Source organism: Microtus ochrogaster, chromosome 21 (assembly GCF_000317375.1).
Source record: "Microtus ochrogaster isolate Prairie Vole_2 chromosome 21, MicOch1.0, whole genome shotgun sequence".
NCBI lineage: Eukaryota > Metazoa > Chordata > Mammalia > Rodentia > Cricetidae > Microtus > Microtus ochrogaster.
This window is the reverse complement of record NC_022022.1, coordinates 464,463-487,553: the sequence shown is the minus strand read 5'-3', so window position 1 is coordinate 487,553 and position 23,091 is coordinate 464,463. Positions and strand designations below refer to the sequence as shown.

The following is a 23,091-nucleotide window of genomic DNA, read 5'->3' as shown; positions in this document are numbered from 1 at the left end:
GGGAGACTGGGCCAGACAGGGCTGCGTTGGGGATAGGGGACTTGGAAGGGGGGCCACAGTCAGAAGACTGTCCCTTCAGCCCTCAGAATTCCTCCTTGGGGCTTAGTGAAGCTTGGGCCAGAGGTGGCTGGGAAGGCGCCGGAGAAGAAAGCCCTCTCACACACACTCCCCATTTGGGGAAAGTGGTGAGGAGAAGGGGGACTGAGAGAAGAGGGGGAGGGGGAGAGAGGGGAGCCAGCCAGCAGAGACTCAAGTGGCCTCCAGATCTGTGGGACAAAAGTTGGAGGGAGATTTGTGTAGGAGAGTGAAGGGAAGGGGCCATGGGGAGGGGGGGCTTTGACAATGAACTTGAGACAAACTTCATTAGCATGCAGGCCTGCTGTCTATCACTTTGAGCTCAGACCGAGTTCCCATGCAGGCCAGGAAGAGAGGGAGGGAGAAAGGGGGAGGGGCTGAGAGTGGGGTGAAAGAAAAGAACCCCGACCATTGTACTGTGGGGGCCTCACCTTCTTCCACCAAATATTAAACCCCAGCCCTGGAAACCAACCTCCAAATCGCTCTTGTCCTCCAAGAACAAGATAATTCATCTCCGACTTGGAGCCTGTGGTCCCACCCCTCCTGTCTAGACATCCAAGAGCTGGTGGCCCCTGTCCCTAGTCCAGCCTTTATCTTCCAGTGGCCAGTTACTCCTTCACAACCAAGATCTAAATGGATGATCAGTCCAGTTGTTGGGGCTAGGTGGCCGAGGAGTAAACACCCCAGCCTCAAACGCAAAGGGTGTCTCTGTGAGTCTCTGTCAGTCCCACATACACAGCCAATCAAAGCCTTAAGTTCAAAAGTGAATTAAAACTCAAAGAAGCCTGGGGACAGGGACAAGGGTACTTCTGTCATTAATTCTCTTTTCCTTGCTGGGGGACAGGGGTAGCTTGGAGGAACAATAGTGTCCCTTGGCCCCTTCTTCCTGCATCTGGTTAGAAAAGCCAGCAGAAAGCAGTGAAGATGACAAAGACAGAGACAGAGACAGAGACAGACAGAGAGAGAGAGAGAGAGAGAGAGAGAGAGAGAGAGAGAGAGGCTTGAGAGGGAAGGAGGAGGTGACGCTGGTGGGGCAGGCTGTTATTTTGGTGGTGGTCACGGTTTCAGATAGGGCAACATCCCCTTTTTTCCTGGCTTTCCAGGGAGAGCAGCAAGAGAAAGAAAGAAGCAAACGAAATTCCTGAATGGATAAAAGCTGCTACGTCAGCGGTACCCAGTCGCATCCTACACTCCACAAGAGGAGAAGAACTGGGAGAGACCCGCGGCCGCCCAGCGTCTCACCTCTCCTCCTCGCCGAGGCAAGGTAAGTAGCCCCTGGGGCCCAGGGAGAGTCCTAACCCAGGCCGGTATCTGGGCTAGGGTTGGGGAGCGATACCCTAGGTTTGGATGCGTAGGAGTCCCAGCATCCAAACCTAGCCTTCTTCCTGGCTAATGGAGGCTGGTACCACAATCACAGAAAGAAAAGCTGGTGAAGATTTAGGAGGGTCCGTAGAAGGAGGCAGGCGACAAGGAGGCGTGTGTGGAATTGGCCTCCTGCCCACAGGTTTTCACCCCTGGGCATCCGGGCCATCTATCCGGTGCTGGAAGCAAGGACCCAGCCCCAGGCCAAAGCCCCCCCCCCCATCTCTCTCCCTACCCAGCCCCTGCCAGCCCAGAGCTCAGTAAATTAGTCAATGAGATTGGGGTGGGAGGGTGGGGAGGGTCACAGCGCTACTGATCCTATTAATCCGCCCCTCCCTTCAGTCCCCCAGACGCGGCCAACGTCTTAATGCAGCCGGAGCGGCAGGAAGGAAAGCGCAGAGAGGACCGGGGAAGAGGCTCTGAACCTGGACTCCAGGTCGGCCCTCTTTCCCTCTAATTGCCCTCTGTCCCGGAGACTGGGTTTTAGGGAAGAACAAGCCAGGTGGGACTTTGGGGTGAGAGGAAAGGTATCATGTTTCTAGGAAAGTGGACGCCAGACTTAGGAAAAACCCCAAAACCATTTTACAGAATTTATATTAAATTTATTCTTCTTCATCGTGTCCCCATGAGTGGACGGGCAGTGAAGGCAGATGCGGGCTGGGGGGCTCTCTTCACTTTTACCCTAATAGAGCTCATGGGGTGGATTTTGGATTTTGTTTTTAATTTTTTTTAGGACCAGGATATGAGGAAGAGGCACTCACTCTCCTGCCCCAAGTCCTCAGCGACAGGCTGTTTTTGATACACAGAGGAGACTAGGCTCCTAGGAGAGACTGTCAGCTGCCATACATGTGCACACACATGTTCTGTGAACACTGGGCTGGCTTCGAACACTACCCTGTGTGAGCCTGGGGTGGGCTGGTTGGGCAGCCATGGGTAAAGAGAGGGACCGCTGAGTTCTCTTTGAATTTGGTCAAAAGAGCAGGAGGTGCCTCCCTGCCCTACTACCTGCCTTCTCACAGGTCAGTAGAGAGGGGAGGCAAGGCGGGTACTTTATCACAGTTACCGATGGAGACCTCCAGTGCAGCTGAGCTGGGTCAGCTGAGCACCCCTGAGTGTGGGAATTAGGAAAAGTGCATGCAGAACACTCCTAGAAAGCCGACTTGGTTTAAGGCTCATTCTCACTCCCCAGCTCTCTTTTATTCCTCTCCCAAATTCTTCTGTATTTAGGTTCCTTCCTGACTTAAAAAAAATTAGAATTCGTATAGAATTGCATCTGTTTAGGAGTTAACTATGCTGTCCCTTAAACCCTAATGTAATCTAAGTGTAAAGACCCGGAGAGACACTGTGAAATATGTATGGAGCCCCACACCAAACATTGAATAATAAGCATTGCTTTGTATTCATGTCTTTTGTGTACATGAAAAAGAAGAAAACTGACATTCATGGCATGTCTTTCCGGATCCTGAGAGATACAAGGGTCTGAGGGCAGAGATGGCTGTAAAGATCTTGTTTCGTTATTATTTTTTAAGGTGTTGAACTTTTTTGATCCTTTTGCCCCATTTTATTGTGTGCTGGGAATACAGGTGTGCACCACCAGGCCTAGCTATGACTGAGAATGTTTATAGTGCGGACGGAAATAGATCCCTAGCCCAGGCCCTTCATTCCACCTAGGCACTGTCATAGCCCAAGAAAGGCAGCAGTCCCTGAGGAGAGGGCGTTGGGTTGGGTGGGCTTTTAGTTGCCTTGGGAGAGCCCCTCCTAGTAGGCTCACCTCGGGCACTGGCACTGGAGCTGTATTAGGGAGGGATAGGCAGTGAGGGCAGAGCCACTCAGCAGAAATGAGCTGAAAGACCTGGAAGTGCCCAGTCCTTTGTTGGCCTAACTGGGCAGACTTGAGCCCTGAGGATTGAATTGGGGGGACTGCTGGTCCTGGGGAAGAGCACTAAACTCTGTATTCTCCCTTCAACAGGAGCAGCGGCCCGGTTCACTTCATCCGTTCATCGATGTCGTCATAGGCGGCCCGCATCTCTGACTTTGGGTATTTATTTCCTTCCTTGCTTTGAGGGTGGTGTGGGTGGGGAAGGAAAAAAGAAAGCTAGTTCTGTTCCCTTGGGTGCTCTCCCTGCTCGCTCTCTGCCCTACTTGCTGTCTCTCCCAGGCTCCAGTCTTTGGTTTTGGTCTCTTCTGTAGTATGACCTGCATTGTCAAGGCTAAGAGGCAATGCAACAACACAGCCTGGGGACAAAAGGCCACCCTGTATCTGGTTCTGCGTGGAGAGGAAAGGTATGGCTCTGTAGGGCACCCTCCCTTTCTTCCACAGCCTCCTGAGGGAAGAGAGGAGGATGTGGGGGAAGTGGTTAGTTTGAGGAGGCAAGGATTGCTACAAGGGTGGCGGAAGGGCCAGGAGGGGAGTGCAAGTTGGAATGAAAGCCCCCCAGGCCCTTAGCTGAGTGAGTGGGCATGCAAGGTCCTGTACCTTTAAGAACTGGGAGGTGATACTGCTAGGCTTCTCCACGGAGTCACCACATAAGCTATCTGAGTTAATGGGGTGTGAGTGTACATGCCTGTGCCTGAGATGGCAGCCCTGTGTTACACCTTTACACACCCATGCTTATGACCATGGAAGGTCTTAAGGAAAGAGCCTGATATGGATGAATAAGCTAACCCCCTCATCATCTCTGTCACCTTGTCTTACCTCCCTGACATTGTAGGAGCAGGACGATAGGTAAGTGAGACTGTGGAGGGACCAGGAGTCTCTGGAAAGGCAGTATTGTCACAGGCTGGGTTCACAGCCCCACTCCCACTCTTATGAGGAGGAAGGTTGGGTCCTCAGTGGCCACCTCCTCAAGATCAAACCTCCAGGCATCCTAACATCATCTATGCATATGGCTAGACCTTTTAAAAAACATTATTTACCATTTTAACTGCCAAGTATTACTTTAATTTGCCACAATTCTACAGACATTGAAAATATTCAGTACCAGAATATTTAATAGTGGTCATAATAATAACGTCTTCCTCAGAAATAAGTTTGCCCTCAGATAAAGCTCTCACCTGTATCTTTAAAGCAAACCCACCTTGCGAACAAGAAGAAACTATGTTTTTATTTAACTGCCTATTTCAAAAAATTACTTTAGTGCCAAAGTATACATAGACTCAAAAGGCTGAATCCAGACGGCATAACCATGCTCCTTTCTCTGTGGGCCCTTCAGACACACAGACAATAAATGGGGGAGCAGCTGTGGATGGGGTACATTGACTTCAGTTTGGCTGTGGCTCAATGCTTGGGCACTTGCCTAGTCCAGGGTTTGATCCCAGGGACCCCCAAAAATGAAGGCTTCTGGGACACTCAGATTGTCATTAGCAAAAGGAGTTGGGGTGCTTTCCCCAGAACCTCCCGAGAGAGAAGGACCCACCAGAGATGAGGTTGCTTTGTGTAGAGAGAGAGAGGGCTCTGCTCCAGCTGAGACCCCTTTGAGGAGACTGGTGAATCATTCTCACCCTCTGGAAAGATTGTGAGTTCTGCAGGTCTGCTGCTTCTCCTGGGTAGATGGTCTCCTCTGACACAAGCATGTTTCTCAGATATTCTGCATATATTCTGCATGAACCTTACCTACCTTTTCTTTTTGTGGATGAAGAATATGTCAGAAAGCCTCCTTGCTCTTGAGGGACACTTTTGAAGGGGCATCTTGTTTCCAGCTGGAAGAGCATGAGCTATTCACAGACTGATCCCAGTTAAAAGGAGCCAAGAGTCCTCTGCTCCTCTCCAAGCACAGGTACCTTTTGCACTGGCTGGAAGATGCCTGCACTCCTGAAAGGGGCTGTGTGATGCTGGCTTGTCCTGTGAGCCAGAACAAAAATCGCTTCCTCAGGCTTTGGGCAGAGGTGGGCATTCTATGTGCAGGGGCCAGGACAGCTAAGACTAGCTTCATATTCTTTTGTGAGATAGAGTCTCTTCAATTTCGATACCATTAGACTGAACTGCTCTTGGAAAACTCAAAACCATCATAAAGAGGCATCAGGGCTTTTGTCTGTATCTGCTGTGTGGAGATTTTTCAGAATCAAGCTAAGTGTGCTCATTTCTTCCTTAAGGTTAATTTTGAGGAAGCCCAGTTGAGTCTGAATTTGGCCATTAGGAGTATGGGAAGGGAGTGGACATTGGGCAAGGAGGTCTTTGTGTATTCTCCTCTTCCCAGCAAAAGCACAGCTATGGTTGAGAGGGAAGTTTGAGTGGTCTAATTGCCTGCAGGACTCCAGGGCAAGGGGCTGAGCCCTGTAGAGGCCATGGAAGGGGGAAGTTGGTGAGAAGGAAGGGGAACTTTTGAGTTAGGGAACAAGGCTCTTTTCAGCACATTGCTAGGTGCAGGGAAGGGAGGGAGAGGGGAAAAGGTGCATTAGGGGCTTTTAAGTGGGTTTGTGGGAAGAGCAAATGTTCTTGGGGTACTTGGCCAGTATGTAGAGAAGTTTAGTGTGCATGGGATGTAGTGTGCATGAGATGTGTGTGTGCATGGGATGTGTGTGTGCATGGGATGTGTGTGCATGGGATGTGTGTGCATGGGATGTAGTGTGCATGGGATGTAGTGTGCATGGGATGTGTGTGCATGGGATGTGTGTGCACGGGATGTGTGTGTGCCAGGCATCACAGGGTGTGAGGTGGCATGCAGAGAAATATTCAAGGGCATGGTGGAGAAACATGAAGAGTCTTGTGGGGATGGACTTGGGGGTCTGCATTTAGCACCGGTCTCAGAGTGGGGACTGCCTAGAGAGTATTTGGGGTGAGCTCCCTTTTTCTGCAAATGTACTAGAGCTCCAGGATCCTCCAAACCTCCAGGTGCCCCATTCTGATCTATAAGGGCATGTTGGGGGCGGGGTATGGCTCTTTCTCTGCCTCTGTCCTTCCTTCCCCACCGCTGGTAAAGCACTCAGAGCAGCAAAGCTCCCAGATCACCTCTCTCTTAACTGGGGTTGGTGCTACAGGCTTGCAGTCTCAGCACTTGGGAGGCTGAGGCAAGAGGATCAAACTTCCAAAGTCAGTAGGTTCAAGGCTGGCCCGAGCAACCTAGGGACTGTCACAAAAGAGAAAGTGAGAAGAGGTCTGGGGGAAGTCTGTGGCAGAGGACTCGGCTAGCCTCTGTGAGGCCCTGAGCTTAATTTAATTCAGTACTTAAATTAATTAATTAGCCTCTCTTGGAAAAGAGCCTTAAGATACTATAGAGGTTTGACAGAGAATTATGGCTGAACCGGGCCCTGAGACATTGGAGGGATCAGGCCTCTTGCTCCAGTTTGCTATCACCGTTTTTGACAGGGAAACAGTCGGTGGCTTTTATCTCACTCAGATCTGCCCCACCCACACCCCATGCCAACATTAATGGCAATGAATATTCAGATATTCTCCTGTTCAGGGGAGAAGCACCAAGTTAAACGTTACCTTCCAAGGAAGCAAGGCAAACAACACACAGATTCGGCTTTGTCTTGGGCTGTATGTGGACTAGCAGATAGAAGAAAAGCTGGACAGGCCCAGGGGCTAAAACGATGGTCCCCCAAGTGTACTTGCTGGTTTTAGAGGCCTGGATAAGGGAGCTGGCTGGTATTAACCTTGCCTGCAGGTTCTGGGTACCTGAACCAGTTTTATAGAAGGGACCTAGCAGAGCGTGAGTAGGAAGACGGAGGCAGCTCCCTGGCAGATGCAGCAACTTCTGAGGGTCCATGACTTGTTTTGAGAACGTTGCTGTAGCGAGAACCCAAATATTGTCCGACAGCAACTGCCTTCTGCGTCCCCGGCAAAGAGAAGGACCATCTAGCTGGACTGGATTGAGAGCCAGGTGAAGACAGTTGAGGATGGGGACTGAGGTTTGCTGGAGAGCTCCTTCCTGCTGGAGCCCTGCAGTGGAGCCTGGAGGATCGTGGGTAGGGGGCGGAAAGACTAAGCCTCCAGGGCTGGGACCATATTCTGAGTTCTCAGCTGTGGTACCCTTCCTCTCATTGAACCTTGGCGCTGCCACCTGGAAGGCAGAAATGTGCTCTTTGCTCACCCATTGTCTCCCAGCTGGAGTTTCAAACTGCAGAATCTTTCCTTCGGTGTTTTGAGTTAAAAAAAAAAAACTTTGAACAAAAGAGATCCTTACTCCTCCTAAATATTAGGATCACGGTTTGGGAGGGATTAGAACTAAAAAAGACTCCTCTGTTGGGAGGGGGCTGGGACCCATTGAGTCTCCAAGCCATACCCCTGCCTCAACCTCTTCAGTGCTGAAGTTACAGAAGACCACTTCTCTTTGAGGGAATTTTCCCTATCTATTTTCTATCTTTGCGCACTAGTCCTGGTGCAACTTACTGTAGGGCCTAAATGGACAATGTAGGACCTACAAGAAGTGCGAGGGTGGCCATCAGAACCGCGAATGCCAGTGGATTACAAACGTGGCAGGCGGGTAGTAGGCGAGGCCCCAAAAGGCTGGCTAACGATCCACACGAAGACATTGGTTCCCCCACCCCACCCCATTCTCTGGGGGAGGGGCACCCCAATTGCCAGCCTTGGACTGGCCTGGGGGGGAAGGGGCGGGGAGGGAGGGGCAGGGAATGAAGTAGTGACGTCAGACCAGGTATAGCCAATCAGAGGTTGGCCTGAGGAAGGAGTGTGAAGGGATGAATGAAAAGTCCTGAGCCTAAGAGCGCCCCCGCCAGAGCAGCGGCCAAGGCTGAGGAGGGAGCTGGGACTCGAGATCCCGCTCCACCCTGCCGCCTACCGCTCTACCCAGTCACCTGGTAAGCCCGGGTACCCTCGATTCACGTCCGTGGCGCTGCCTGGGTGGAAACGCGCCGGAAGACTGCACAGGACAGCGCCACTGGGCACCCTAGGTTTGATGTAAGTGGCTTGACCCGCGTGGGGCACGAGGTGGGGAAGCGCCTCAGAGTCCAGCGCGCGTCCGCCACCTGCGATCACAGAGCCCCACATCCTCTGCTCGGCCCTTGGACCTCCTTCCAGTCGGTTCAGTCCAGATCGCCCCCGTCAGCAACTAAGGGCATCTCTTGCTCAGATCCCCGGCAATTTTCCCATCCCTGGGTGATTTCCGCTATTTTTTTTTTTTTAACAAACCCGGCTCTCGCGGTTCTATGGGTCCGAAGCTCGGCGACCTAGCTGGCCGCCCTCCGCCCTTCCCACAGCCCCACATTCTAACTGCTCACCCAAATCTCTCTGGGTGGGGTCTTTGCCCTTGGGAGACTCGCCGGAGAATCTTGGTATCACCCTCCACCCCGCCGCCAGCCACAGGCTTCTCCTCTGGGCCTCGGGATTCCCCAGTGCTGGGGTTCCCGTCCCGGGGTTCTTGGTTGGCTCTGCTTCAATACGCAGCTCGGACCAGCTCTGCGAGCTCGGTTCTGCCGCACCCACGCGGAGCTCAGACTCCACCTTCCAGAGTAGGGTGTGGACCGGGGAGGTGGGGGAGGCCTCTGCTTCGGCCCCTGCGGTCTTCCCGGGTAGCACGAAAGGCCCTGAAGCCCTTCCACTTGCACTGGCGGAACCCCGCTTCTTCATGGAGGAGGAAGGGAGTGGGAAATGGGCGGTCAGGCTTGGGAGCTGCTTGGATCCAGTCTGGATTTCCGACCTCAGAACCGTCGGCGGTTGCATCCTTTCCTCGCCTTTCGAGGTCTCGTCGTGTCAGTGCATGAGGTTCAGGACCCCATTTCTTCGCTTCCACACCACGCGCGTCCCCCACCCGCCGTCGAGCTACGCGGGACTGCGGAGGTCCAGGCTGCGGAAGGCTACGTGGAAGAGGCGGCGGCGGCCAGGAGGCGGGGTTGGTTGTTATCTTTGGTTATCTAGCTGTATGAGTGGTGTGGAGTCTTCATAAAGCTAGATAACCGAAAGTAAAAATAACCCCATACACTGCGCAGAGGGCCTGGAACGCTGGCGGCGGCAGGGCTGCATGCAGGAAGGAAAGCCGCGCCAGGCATCCCACGAGGCTGGGGGGCTGGGGCGGATCATCGTCTTCAAGGGTTGCTTAGCCCAGGCCACCTTCGAGGTCCCCACCCACTGATGAGAAGAAAGCAAGAAACCGCGTTGGGGTCGCCTCTGGAGGCCTGGTCAGAACGGAGCAGTCCGGGTCTCAGTCCCAGGGAAGCTGCTCCTGGGACAGAGTCGTTGGAATCTAGTTGCAAGGTTGTGGGGGACGTGCCAGCACCCCTCCTGGTCTGGACACCTCCAGGGAGCAGCAGCGGGCGACTGGTGTGAGCAGCTTCCCTTTGGCTCTTCGAAGCGACTGGTGGAGTTCGAGGTTCGTAGGATATCTCTAGAAAGCTGGCTTTTGCTTTGGTGGGTTCCCTGAAGCCCCCAGCTTTTCTGGGAGCTGAGATTGTCTAGGTGGGAACAGGTTAAAAATATACATACACCAAGAACTCATTAGGAAGTCGGACCATGCGACAACACACCAGGGCAAGCGTGGGGGATGGCCAGAGAATCTTCTGCCCCAGTGGGGTGGGGGCAGAATCTTGGCATTCACTTTGCACCTTCAGGACCTGAGTGAAGTTTAATAAGACTCTCTCAGACCGCTTTGACTTAATGGCCAAAGGTGCAGAGTCCGGGTCTTTACCTTCCAGCTCTAGCCTCACTCTTGGAGGAGCTCTGAGGATCTCAAACACAAAGGAATGTGTAGCCCTGGTGCCCAGAGAAAGCAAAGAATTAGAGAGATTAATTGGGGCTCCAGCAAAAAGAATCTATTTATCTGGCCTGACCTAAATATTTTAGTAAAAGAGGGTTTCTACGTGGAGAAGAAACCTACAGCTCTGGACTGGACTTGACTACCTGACCTTGAAGACAACGGGCTGTAAGGGTAGGAAAAAAAAAGGAGAAAAACTGGGAGAAATGTCATTGCCCAGACTCCAGTGCCTTTTTCCCAGGACTTGATTTTACACCTAGAAGATTATGATTCAATTTTGTATTATGTAGGAGAAGTATTGGAGAATTCAAATTCAAAATTTGGAGCTTTTGGGAGTCCATTGCCCTTGTGTGTCTCCTTTAGCCTTTTGGGGTGGGAGAATCTATCGGGCCTCTTGTGGTTTTAAGCTTGGAATTTGTTTTGTTTGGTTATAAGGGGAGGTAGAAGGCTCTTGAGAAGAGGAGCTTGTTCTAGGCTGGGCTAATGGTCTTCAGAGCCACATGCCCCCTTTCTCATTTTCTCATTTTCACCATCTGCCGCTGCCAAGGAGTGCTTTTAGCCCAGGTGACAGAGACCCAAGTGAGCAGCTGAAGCTACTCAACAGCTCAATGCCCAAAGCTCCTTCCATGGACTGTCTTAGAGGAAGTGAGACCCAAGGGTTCCAGCTGGGTTTGAGGAGGAGGGAAGTAGAAAGAAGAGGACCCTCACTGTTATTAGGAATTTTTGTGGGCAGAGGAGAAGCACCAGTAAAAATACGCTTTCTTATCTTTATTGTTTTTAATATTTTCTGTATGGTATTGCTAGTGTATAGCCCAGGCTACCTAAAAAATTCCAGGGCAGCCAGGGTTCCATCAGGCCTATAATCTCAGCACTTGGGAAGTAGAGGACGGAGGACCAGGAATTCAAGGTCATTCTTGTCTACGTAGCAAGTTTCTGGCCAGCCTAGCCCCTCCTCACATGCACACACCAAAACAAAAAAAAAATTAAAAAGAAATGTGTATTTTGGACACCAGGGGCCCATCCCCAGGAGACTTAGAGCCTCAATTGCTAACCACAATGGTTTTATATTATGGTCTCCCACAAGCACATTGGACCACAGGCTCCCCAAGAGAACAGAAGGTTTTAGGGAAGGGAAGCTGTGGATTTTCAGGGCTTGTGTCTTCTTTAAGTGCACACTGTGGTTGTATTGGTGGGGTGGATGTGTGGGTGGGGTTCAGCAGCGCAGCAGGTGACTGTGAAGTACAGCTGTCTCACTGTGGGCAGTCAGCAGTGTGGGAATTGGGAGGAGGTTGGGTGTGTACAGCTCCCTGGTGAGCTAGGATGTGGGCAGGCAAAACCCACAGAAAACAGCTGGAGTTTACTAAATGCAATCGAACATAGTGACACCTGAAGTCCCCTCCTCTCCTTTATGTTTTAGGAAAATATCTGTTTTGAACTTTTTACTTGTTTTGTGTCTGTGGTCATGCATTTTAGGTCAGAGAACATTTTCTGGGAGTCAGTTCTCCCCTGCAACCTTGTGGGCACAGGGGAGGAACTTGAGTGCCAGGCTTGGTAGCGATCACCTTTACCCACTGAAATATCTCCCTGGGTCTCTCTTTTGTTTTTGAGACAGAATATAACACAGTCTTATGTGAAACTCATGAAAATCCTCCTGTCTCAGCCTCCCAGGCCTGAGCCACTGCGCCGGCTCATCAACCCTCTCTTCTCTCTTCTCTGTATTGGTACTGCACCCTGCTTACCCAAGTGAACTACGCAAGACAACTGTTTCCTCTGGCAGTCTCGCTCCACCACTACCCAACTGAGAACCTCCTTTGTGGAGCCACAGACTGCCTGGCTGAATAGCTGCTGTCTGTGTTCTTCAAGGTTTGCTCCGTCCAACAGATTCACATCTGATTTCCTTTCTTCTCTTCAAGAGTTTTTGAAAAAAGTTTTGTTTTTGGTGTGTGTGTGTGTGTGTGTGTGTGTGTGTGTGTGTGTGTTGGTGCTTTGCCTGCATGTATGTCTATACACCATATATGTAGTATCCTTGAAGGCAAGAAGAAGTTGCTGGATCCCCTGGAACTGTGGATACAGATGGTTGTGAGCTACCATGTGGGTGCTGGGAATCGAATCTGAGTCCTCTGGAAGAGCAGTCAAAGTTTCTAACCACTGAGCCTCTCTCCAGGTTCTCAGCTACTTTCCTGGCCCACGTTTCTTCAGGCCCTTGCCCTATGTCCTTTTGTAAAGCTCTCAGTCCGGGTAGCTGAAGGCAGTTTCCTTGTGAATAACCAGCTAAAACTAAATCAGTTTTACTTGATTACCTAGATCCAACATCCCCAGGCCCTTCTAGGCATCTAAAAGGTCTTGTTGAGTTGGGGGTGGCACATGCCTTTAAACCCAGCACTTCAGAGGCAGATACAAACAGATCTCTGTGAGTTCCAGGACAGCCAGAGCTACATAGTGAGACCTTAAATAAAATAAAATAAAAAACAAAGACAACCCCCCCCCAAAAAAAACCCAAAACAACAACAAAAACTTGGTTTTGTTCTGTGAAGCTGACATGGAATCCTGGTCTTAGGCATGGCACGCACACACTACCTTCAAGCTGCCCAGGTTGGGTGACTAAAGGAGGCCAGGGCGGGCACCCTCTGGCAGCCTGTGAGAAGAGCTGGGGCTCCTGTCACTGTCCATAGTCATCCTCCTACCCACATCTCTCTGTCACATTTTGGAGCACTGTTTTACATTCACCCCAAACTGGCCTAGAATTCACAAGGTAGACAGGGCTAGCTTCGAACTAATCATAGTCTTCCTGCTTCAGCCTTCCAATGCTGGGATCACAGGCATGTCTGACTTTGTGTTCTTTCTCAGGAAGCACATATGTGGCTGGTAACCCGATCTACACATAATGTGTAAGCAATAGCTACATTAAACCTCCAGATTCTAGAGTTACTAAAAGCAGGAGCTGGGCTTAGTGGGTCATGCCTATAATTTAAATACTCAGGAGGCTGAGGCAGGGGGATCCAGAATTCAAGGCCAGCTTGTTTACACTGAGACGTTGGCTAAGAAAATAATTTTTAAAAGACCCCACAATAGAGGAGATGGGGTTATTGTACCAATAGGCAAGATGGGCCAACTCCCCCAGGAGATAAGTGGGTTTAGGTTAATGGTGGCTTCAAATCACTGCAGGGGAGGAGGAGAGGGAAGTGAAGGAACATTTAGGGCTTTTGAGGAGAATGGGGGACTCACGGTTATGAAAGGAAGGGTGGGTGGGAGTGTTTTTAGCTAGGAGAGAGGTGAGAAAAAAGGGAGGCTCCTTGCCACCCAGGCTCACCCTCCTCCTACCCTAATCCCCCATTAAGGCAGCTCTGAGCTTGTTATGACAGCGGCTGAAGGCGGCTGAATTGCTGTTTGCTGTGTCTACTAATTGGACTGAAGGGCTGGAGTCTGGACACTGAAAGGGACCATTGTTGCTGTTTACCTTCCTTGGCTGCCTCCCTGGGACCCTCTGGTTGAGGGGAATAGCTTATCCTCAGGTTGTGACACCCATTCCCCGTGTCCCTATGATTGCACCCTGTGGCCACGCTGCATATCCCACTGTCTTGTATGATTTGAGTTTCCACATACAGAAGAGACAAGCATGCACCTGACTGGGCCTAGACTGGACCCAGGGTCCCTCTCCCTAAGCTTCTCTCTTCCTTGTCCTTACCTTCAGTAAGGGTACCTCTCCCTCCAGCAGCTCAGACACCTTTTCTTATCTGCCTCCTTCTGGACCAGGACTTCTAGACTTGGCTACACACTAAAACCGCCCTCCACTCCCATACAAATGTCTGGGCTTGGCCTAGCCCAAAAATCAGAGAGGGAGCGAAAGCTTGGAATCTGCACCATGGATACAGTCTCATCTCTGTCTAGAGACCACACACTCACCTTCTTCCCAGCCTCCTGCTATATCTATAATGCTTGCAGCGGGTGAATCTCTTGTTCATCTTTATTACTAAATTACTTGTGGAGACTTTAGTACTTAGAATGGAATTTAAAGGTCTGCCTTTGGCCTCAGCCCTGCTCTTCCCCAAGGGTAGAAGCACTGACTCAGCCTTGCACGTGCCTGTGAATTTTTCAAAAGGATCCTGAGGAGCACTGAGCTTGAAGATCTAGAATGAAGGGGCGGGAAGCTCAGGTCTCGTTGACACCAGCGCTTTCCTCCCCTCCAATAGCAGGGAGACTTCCTTCAAAATTGCCTTTTGTTTTTCTTACAGTATCCAAATGTTTCTGCTTCTCTTCCCTTCAGCTTCTCCCCTGGGCGGGTGGGTGTTCCACCCTCCCGCCCTCTCTCTGCCCTGTGGACAAGGATGTGAGGACAAGTGACATCCAGCACCGCGGACAGCTCCCAGCGGTGAGTGAGTCCTCTGACCCCTTTAGGAGCCGGGAGATCCTCTGATCTCCATCTCTGCAGACTCCAGCACAATATTCTGGATCTGCCTAAGTCTCAGGAGAGAGGTTAAGGGGTGTGGCACGGTAGCCCCAGGATCACTGGGCTTGAATTTGGTGAGGACAGTGAATGACAGTCCTGGTAGGAAGGATTCCATTCGAGTCATGGAAGACATAGAATGTACAGTTAATTAAAGCTTAAAGGACTCTCAGCCAACCTCACTCACCCTCTGTCAAATATAACTCTGGGGGGGGGGAGAGCGAGAGCGAGAGCGAGAGCGAGAGAGAGAGCGAGAGAGAGAGAGAGAGAGAGAGAGAGAGAGAGAGAGAGAGAGATCATCCATAGCTGGTGGATGAAACTTGGCTCAGGCTCCTGAATCCAGCCTAACCTTTTCTGAATCTGATTCCCCCTTTAGGAATCTCCTTGCCCAGTTTTGGCAGGAGTCACAAAAGGGACCTTACACACAGAAGGACAGGATGTATGTCTGGGAATGCGAAGTAGCCATGAGAACCAGGAAGAGGTGGGGCTGACTGTTCTCACTGTCTGGGAAGGCTTGAAGGGAAACCCTGCAGAAGGCAACGGGGCAGGGTTACCTAGCAGGAAAGGCAAGGGGGCACCATCTGCCAGGGAATAGAGGCCAGTGGATGGCCCCAGGAGTCTCCGGAGGCCAGCAGGAGTCATGCAAACGGGAACAGGGCCTGGGAAAGGCCCTTCTGTGTGCCCATGCTTGCTCCCCCAACACCGTGAGCCTAGAAACAAAGGGCCTTTCTCTCATATTTGATGCTGCCATCCCCGACTGGCAGTGCCAGGTGGCAGGGGCATCAAGGGGTGTCAATCCATTATCCACCCCAACCCCTAAGTCCTCTGGGGCTGAATGTTGGGGAGGTGGGTGTTCTATGCTATGTTGCCATAGTAACCAACCCAACCCCCAACCCCAAAGCACACAAAAAGAGCTCTCACCCCCATCTCTAGGAGAAACCTGGGTCTGCCTGGGAATCTTCCCTGAGAATGCTCTTTTCTAATGCACAGCCAAGCCATGTTTCTGCATGCCCCACCCTCAGCACCCAGAACCAGGCCCACAGGGCAGGGGGTTGGTATATCCAGTATCTAGGCGAGAATACACAGTGAGCACCTACGCCTTCTACCTCACCCCTCTCTCCTCATGGTCTCCGACCCCGGACTCCTGACCTGAAGTGACAGGCTGTGTTGGGACCTTGGCCTTCTCCACTTTCCCAGAAATAAGGGACACCTGCTGCCTTTAGCAAACCTCCAGGCTGTGGGAGCTGAAAGGAGGAGGGAGCCATTCCTGACACTCTCCATCTGTACCCTCGCCATTACTCATTAGGCATTCTGCCCCCTCCTTCCGCTCGTTAAGCCTTATTTGCATATATTTGCATAATACAGTTCATTTGCATTGCAGGAGGCTCATGGTAGAAGCCAGGAAAAAAGAGGTGGGGGGGTGGAGAAGAGAGAAAGGGAGAGATTTTGTTTTCATCAGAGTGTGGGGGGAGAGCTGGTGGGGAGGTGGCAGGAAGAGGGTAGAAATAAAACTCATACTACTCTCTTTCTTCCCTTTTGCCCTCCCTCCTGGGTTGAACTCAAATGCCAAAGAGAGATGCCAAGGGGCTGCCTTTTTGTCCTTTCTTTCTCTTGCTTCCTCTGGCCTTGGCTTCTCAGTCAGGGCCCCCCACCTTGTTGGAATCAGGCTTCAGAAAGAAAGCCGGGTGGGATGTGAGGCTGTGGGAGTGGAAACATAGGAAGAGGGAAGCCGCCATCTTAGGTAGCTGGTGCTTAGAAAATGGCCGACTGGGAGAGCCGTGGGCTGAGAGCCAGGCCCGGTGGTGGACCTGCAGGAGAATGACACTACAGGGAAGAATTCCTGGTTGACCAGGGACAGACCTGAATGTTGCTATCAGTGGCATTAAAAAGGGAGATAAAGGGGGGGAGGTAAGGAGGGGATGTCCCCAGAAGAACTATGAGGTTCGGCATCTAAGCATCAGGGTAGAGAAGCTCATCACTGGGTACAGATCCTGAGGACTCAAGACAAAGGGGAGCTAGAAGAATCAGGGTTGAGAAGACCGGCAGCTAGGAGTTCTGAGGGCTGTGGAAGGACCCTGCTTATTAGCAGTCTGGCCACTGTTGTCTTCCAGCTCTTTGGAAACTGTGCCTTCTCTAAGACCACTCACAGTGTCTCCAGGGCCAGCGGACTTCCCTGTCCTCCCTCTGTGGACAATTCCATGTTGATTTGCTCTGCAAAGGCCTTGCTTTTGTGCTCTAGCCGACAGACTGTTCCTGGTTTCATTCACTCAGTCCTCTGGGTCAGCCAGCTCCACACAGAGGTGTCAGCCCTTGATGTCCCCCTCTTCTACCACCATCTGCTGACGGTGAAAACTCTCACATCTCCTTAAGTTTGGTCCATTCAGAAGAGCAGAGTTACATCCTACCCACTGTCCGGCGTCCTGTCCTTAGCTCTCACACCCAAGCCTGGAGCCGGAAACGGTCACCTGTGCCCAGGTTCTACTGTGAAGAACACTAGGAGGTGGCTGTGTTTCTACTATGGGGTGGCAGTGCTCAAGAGGGTTCCTATCAGGGAGTCCAGTTGCTCACTAATGTGATTTGTGCCCAAGAAAACACCCTTGTTTTCTTCCCTCTAAACCTGTAGATCCTCAGGTTCAAATTTTTAGTTTTTAATTTTGGCGGTTTATTTTAGTTTCTGTATATAAATGTCTGCATGTATATATGTGCATCACATATATGCCTGGTGCCCATAGAAGTCAGAAGAAAGCATTGAATCTCCTGGAGCAGGAGTTACAGACAGTTGTGAGCTGCCGTGTGGGTGCTGGGATCTTAACCCAGGTCCTCTGGAAGAGCAAGTATTCTTAATCCCTGAAGCATCTCTCTAGCCCCAGGCTCAAACCTTGAGCACTGTCTGGCTTTGCCCCACGTCCAAACCCATCTCACCAAACCCTGTCATTCCTCCTTGTTCCAACTCATGTGTCCAAGCCTTCCTCTCCCTTATGCCTCCAGGTCGACTCCTACAGTCAGAAGGCTTTTTGAACACCTCATTCATGTGAGGTATGGCCCTGTGGAGTGGGCAGGCTGGTGGGAAAGCAGACACAACTCAGCTCAGGCCAGTGGTTGCCCTGCAATGTGCCCAGTGGCTTCTTGGAGGATACTCAAGCAGCTTTGCAAGGCATAAGAGACCTTGGGGAGGTAGATGATGGGAAGTAGCTGTCAGAAAGAAAAAGTATATTTGGGGACTTGCCTGTCCCTCAAAGGAAGTGGAGCCTTAGATACTGAAGCAGGGAGGCTGGTTTAATGGTGAGGATTTGAGGAAGTCAGCCATAGGCTCAGAGATGCTAGAACAGGGCACCTAGCCAAGAGGTTGTGCATAACTTCCAGGTGGCTCACATGGGTACAACGTGATGGTTTCTGGGCTCGCGTGTTAAAAACCAAAAGACTTAAGAAGTCAAGGGCTGTAAGGCCAACTTATGCTAGACTGGAAAGGAGGGGCTAATGAAAGTGGAAGGTGTCTGAGGGGGTTCTCTGAGAGCAAGGGGAGCAGAGGAAGTGCTGCTGGTTCACAGGTTGCCCTGTAAGCAAGATGCCAGGCTTTACACAGCTTCTTTCCTGGCCTCCCTCTCCCTCATCAGCAAGCCTCACTGACTACCCGGCCCTTCTAATTGCTTTTTGGGTTTGGAACACTTTAAACAGCCGAATGACTGCAGATCAAGGGCTTAGTCTACAGGAAGGACAACAAAAGACTGAGTTAAGGTTGGGCAGATGGTCAGGACACAGGGTCCGGCTTCCCTCACTTGCTAGTAGAGGATTAAGAGGCAAGTTATCAATGCCTTTGGGCCCTAACTTTATAGCCATTTGCAGGGTAGCGTGCAATGTCCACTGTTCAATGCTGAACATTGAGGGACACAGTAAGAGGAGGGAGGAGGAACTGAAGCAACAGTCTCCCAGAAGCCTGGGCCTTGGGAGTCCCCTTAAGTCCCTGTCCAGTGCCTGGAGCTGTCTGAGTCTCAGGTCTGTGTTAGAGGTGGCATCTTGCTGGTACTAGTGATCTAGTAACTAGGAGGCCTGCTCCCAGATTTCCTACAGCTGATTCCATTCCTTCACTTGTCTCTCTGTTCTCCAAAGCAGCACAAGCCAGGCACTATGGAGTGAGTTTCTATTCAGTGAAATGAATGAGGACCTGCAAGCCTCTGATCCTCTGGCCCTTGGAATGGTCAGCAGTGAGCTACTTTTGAATCTGTCGGGAACCTTGGGCCCATGGTTCGGAGATACTCCGAGCAGGGCAGGTCTTCAGTTGTCCCTTGTCATGCAAGCAAGAGTCAGGGAGAAATGGCACTGGCCTTCGCCCTCATCAAGAGCACCGGGGCCTCCAGAAGTGGAGGGAGCACCAGGCTGAGGCTGGCATATGGAGGAGAACCTGAGCATGGTGGAGTTGCCCATCTGGCACCAGCTGGCATCCCAGCTCCGCCCCCACAGCCACCCAGACTCCTTCCGCTGTTGCTATGACAACTGGCTGCCATCTTGCACTCAGGGCACTACCTCCTCTCTGGATTTTCCTACCAGGCTCCTGAAGGACAGGAGATAGGTCCTTAAAAATTCGTATCACTATCTGGTGTTTGCAAATGGCCAGGAAGGCCAGGCGTGGGGCCTCCCAGCTGTAATCTCAGCCCCTGGAAGGCTGGGGCGGAAGAATGGTCAGTGTGAGGCCAACCTGGGCAGAGTTAGACCTTGATCTCAAAAACATACCAAATTTCTTGGTATGATGACACATTCCTTTAATCCCAGTTCTTGAAAGGCAGAGGCAGGAGGATCTCTATAAGTTCAAGACCAGCCTTGTCACCTCAGCAAGTTTCAGGACAGCCAGAGCTACATAGTGAGACTCTGTCTCTAAAAAAACAAACCAAATTAATCATCACATCCAGGACTAAGGCTGTAGCTCGGTTGGTAGTGTGATTGTCCATGCACGAGCCCTGGGCCCTCCCCAGCACCACAGAGACCGTATATGGTGACACACATGAGTAATCCCAAAATCAGGGCTAGATTATGAGTTCAAAGACATCCTGGGCCATGGTGTAAGACTCTATCTCAAAGAAATAAAAATGTCAATGACCAAGATAGGCCACTCCATCCGGCTCTGCGTTAGACGTTATTCAGTTTGTCCAGAAGTTCAGATCCTGTGTCTGGGCCGAGGCTGTGGCTCTGTGGCAGAGTGCTTGCCTAGCCAGCACTGCCTGGTTCAATCTCCAGCTGCCAGGGATGTGGGGGGTGGAGAGGCAGGGGGGCAGATCCTGTTTCCTGACCACCCATCCAGTCACCATCTATATGCTGTCACATCAGCTCTTAGTTCACCACGGACGAGATGAAGGTAAGGCGGGGTCTAAAGCAATTCCTGTCCCTTGATGTGGGAAATGGAAACTGAGACTTAGTTAACTTGGTATGAAGTTTAAGTGCCCCTTAAAGACTCGGGTGTGGGGACAGTGAGATGGCTCAGTGGGTAGAAGCACTTGCACTAATGTCCTGACCCCTATGTGGAAGGAGAAAGCTGATTCCCAAAAGTTGTCTTCTGGCCTCCACACATGCACCGTGGCCTACACACACACCCCAAAATGTAATAAAAACAATTAAAAGCCATGGGGGATTCCATCCAGTGTTCCCAATGTTTTGGAACTTTCTTTCCTTTCTTTCTTTCCCCTATCAGCACCCTAGGGAGCCGGCAGCCAGCATGGGCCATTTCCTAGGCCGGTTGATGGGACCTTAGGGCTCCTGAGAAGGCTCCAACTGGTCCCTGAGAACTCAGTCCTCCTCCTATCAACCAGCTGAAGGTGAGGACTCGCTGCCTGGCTGGGAGAGCAGTGGGAGAGCAATGGTGCTGGGCAGGGCCAGCTGGCTGAGAGGCAGGTGGGGAGGGAAAGGACCTTGCAAGAGGGGGCTGGGTGGGAGGGCCGGGTAATTTATGATATCATTGTTCCCAGCTCCCTGCCACTTTACTGTTGCTAGGAGACCCTGGCTGACCCTGTCATCTGGATTGCTCCTCCCCAGCCAGGGTAGGCTCTACCCCTGTCCCATCTACAACCCTTTCTCAGGCTCTGTCACACACCAGCCTCTCCTGCTGGTCCCTCCAGGTCCAGCCAGCTACAGGAAGGAGCAGGGGAATATGGAGGCAGTCAGGCAATAACTTTGGGGATGGGGGAGCACTCTGACGGCCTGCAGGTGACCTGGGACCCAAGCCTAGAGGAACCAAAGTTTATCAGTGTAGTCATTACCTTAGGGGTGGAGTCTCTCAGAAGCACTACGCAGATGCAGACTTCTCAGCCCAGTTCCTCCAGTAAAGGTCAAAGTTAAGGGCTGGCAATGGTGGGGGGAGAGCAACTGAGGAGAGAAAGGCTGAGGAGCCTCCAGGTGGGTGACAGGGAGTGGAGCTGGTGACACAGGGACAGGGCTGAGATCCCCTCCTCTTCCTGGAATTCCCTTGTTAGAAGTGAAGGCCGGCCATGCACTCAGGGGCAGAGGCAGGCAGATCTCTGTGAGTTCCAGCGAGTTCCAGGACAGCCAGGACTGTTTCACAGAGACTCCCTGACTGGGGGGGCGGGGAGAGTGAAGGCTGAGGAGCAGATGGGTAAAGGTTCCTAAATTTGGCTACTGCTTGGCTTTTGTCACAGTTCGTTTGCCCCTGCTGAGATCCAAGTGATCCTGTCCCCAGGTCCACAGGAGCAATCAGAGGTCGCAATGCTTCACACGGGGCTCCCTCCTTCCCAATGCTGATTTCCTGTGGGGCAAATTCCGAGCTCAGCTGTAGACCAGAGCTCAGTGATCCAGACCCAATGGCACAGGAGTCTCTGAGGAAAGCTCTGCCTTTTGCAGGAGTTGAAGGCAGGCCTGGAAAAGACGCTATCCAGCTGTTGAAGTCAGATACCCCTACGCGGCTCTTGCCTTCATAACCAAGTTTTCTGGGCTCTGGCCGCAGTTCTAGAATCCTTGGCATCTGAGCCTCATCCAGGACATTCTGCCCTTGGTGCTCTGGGGTGGCCCGGTGGAGATGCTTACAGCAGGCCTTTTGTCTGCTGTCCCCACCCTACAGGGGACTTTTTCCTCCATGTGCTCCTAACTGAGGTCTCCGTTTAAAGAGTACTCTTATTCATGAGTGTGAGTGTGCATGAGTATGTGTTGTGAGTGTGAGTGTTCATATGTGTCTGAATGTGTATCTGAGAGAGTGTGTGTGTGTGTGTTGATATGGGGACCTATTGTACAGTTCAGGCTGGCCTAGAACTTAGAGCAATTCTCCTGCCTTTGGTTCCCCTATGCTGAGATAACAGGCCTTTTTCCCACTCTGGACAATTTCTCTTTGCAGGTCAGAGAAGACCTGAAACCTCACCCTGCGCTCCCCTGCAAGGCAAAATGTGTTCCCAGACTTCAGAGAGGGACTGGCAGCTCTCCCCGGCGCTATGGAGCGAACGAGGACTTGCTTACCTGGCCACTTCCAGCCAGTTGTCCCACCAGCCCATCTGTTTCTCCTGTTGTCTCTCGACTGCATCCCTAAATCCTATCCCATGTCCAATAAAGAGTTGTGGAGGGAACAGCAGTAGTGCCTATGGTGTGCTGGGCGGGAACTGGGGAGTGCTGGGGTCTCCATAACAGAGAAGCACTAACGCAGTACACCAGGTGGGGCTCCCTGAAGCCTAACCAGGACTAGGGTGGTATGAGGACAGCTCCCCTACCTACACCCTTCCTGCTAGCCTACAACTTCCTGAGAAGGTGTTTCAAGATCATCAGAGCAATAAACTTGCCTCCCAGCGAAGGGAACATCAGGCAAGAGGCAGATGCTCCACAAGGAGGAGCACACTGGCCCATGCTGTAATTCTCTCTCGATGCTCTCAGTGACACCAAAGGAATTGTCTAGAGCTAGCAAGACAGACCACAAGCAGGGCTTCTCAGCCACAAGAACTGACAGAGATCAAGGGAGCATGGAGGAGCCAGGAAATAAGCTAGGGCTCTGTCCTTGATCTTGGATCCCTTAACACCCACATCAAACACACTCCCACCCTCTAGGAGACTAGGGTTGAGCGTGAGCAGGGCCCAGACTGCATGCTTCAAGCTCTGATGCCACCTGTCTTTCCTGTGTGAGCACCATCCCTTCATAAAACTACAGTTCGAATCCCAGATTTGTCTAAACACAGAAAATATGCTGTTACACACAGCATGGGTAATAACACTTGTTACAACACAAAAAGAAAAGGAGATGCCATTAACCATCCACCCTCCTTCCCAAGAGGCAGCCATTATTTCCAAGACCACCCAGGGATAATCCACAGGAATCAAAAATTGTGCATGCCCTGTGCCTCCACACCACTGTACCCCACAATGCACTGCTTCCCCGCCGGCATCCCTGCACTGACACACACACACACCTAACACTAGTGTTTCCCCACCAGCATCCCTGCTTGTCACACACACGCACTCACACTCACACACACCTGACACTATAGTGTTTCTCCACCAGCAGCCCTGCCTGTCACACACACACACCTAACACTAGTGTTTCTCCACCACTATCCCTGCACTGACACACACACCTGACACCAC

General features: G+C 51.6%; 1 long non-coding RNA gene across 8 annotated transcripts; it reads left to right on the top strand.

Moving 5' to 3' along the window:
- The first annotated feature begins 545 nt into the window (after nt 1-545).
- LOC101989283 lies at nt 546-22,085 on the top strand. 8 transcript variants are annotated; one of them, XR_003377867.1, is made up of 10 exons: nt 546-785; nt 1,179-1,339; nt 1,780-1,873; nt 3,407-3,475; nt 3,628-3,720; nt 5,076-5,213; nt 7,197-8,196; nt 14,350-14,454; nt 20,210-20,333; nt 21,860-22,085. It is a non-coding gene; the product is annotated as an uncharacterized LOC101989283 (long non-coding RNA). The 8 variants fall into 8 exon arrangements; XR_003377864.1 differs by having other exon boundaries at nt 547-785; nt 7,197-8,296; XR_003377865.1 differs by lacking the exon at nt 3,628-3,720 and having other exon boundaries at nt 547-785; nt 7,197-8,296.
- The last annotated feature ends 1,006 nt before the right edge of the window (nt 22,086-23,091 follow it).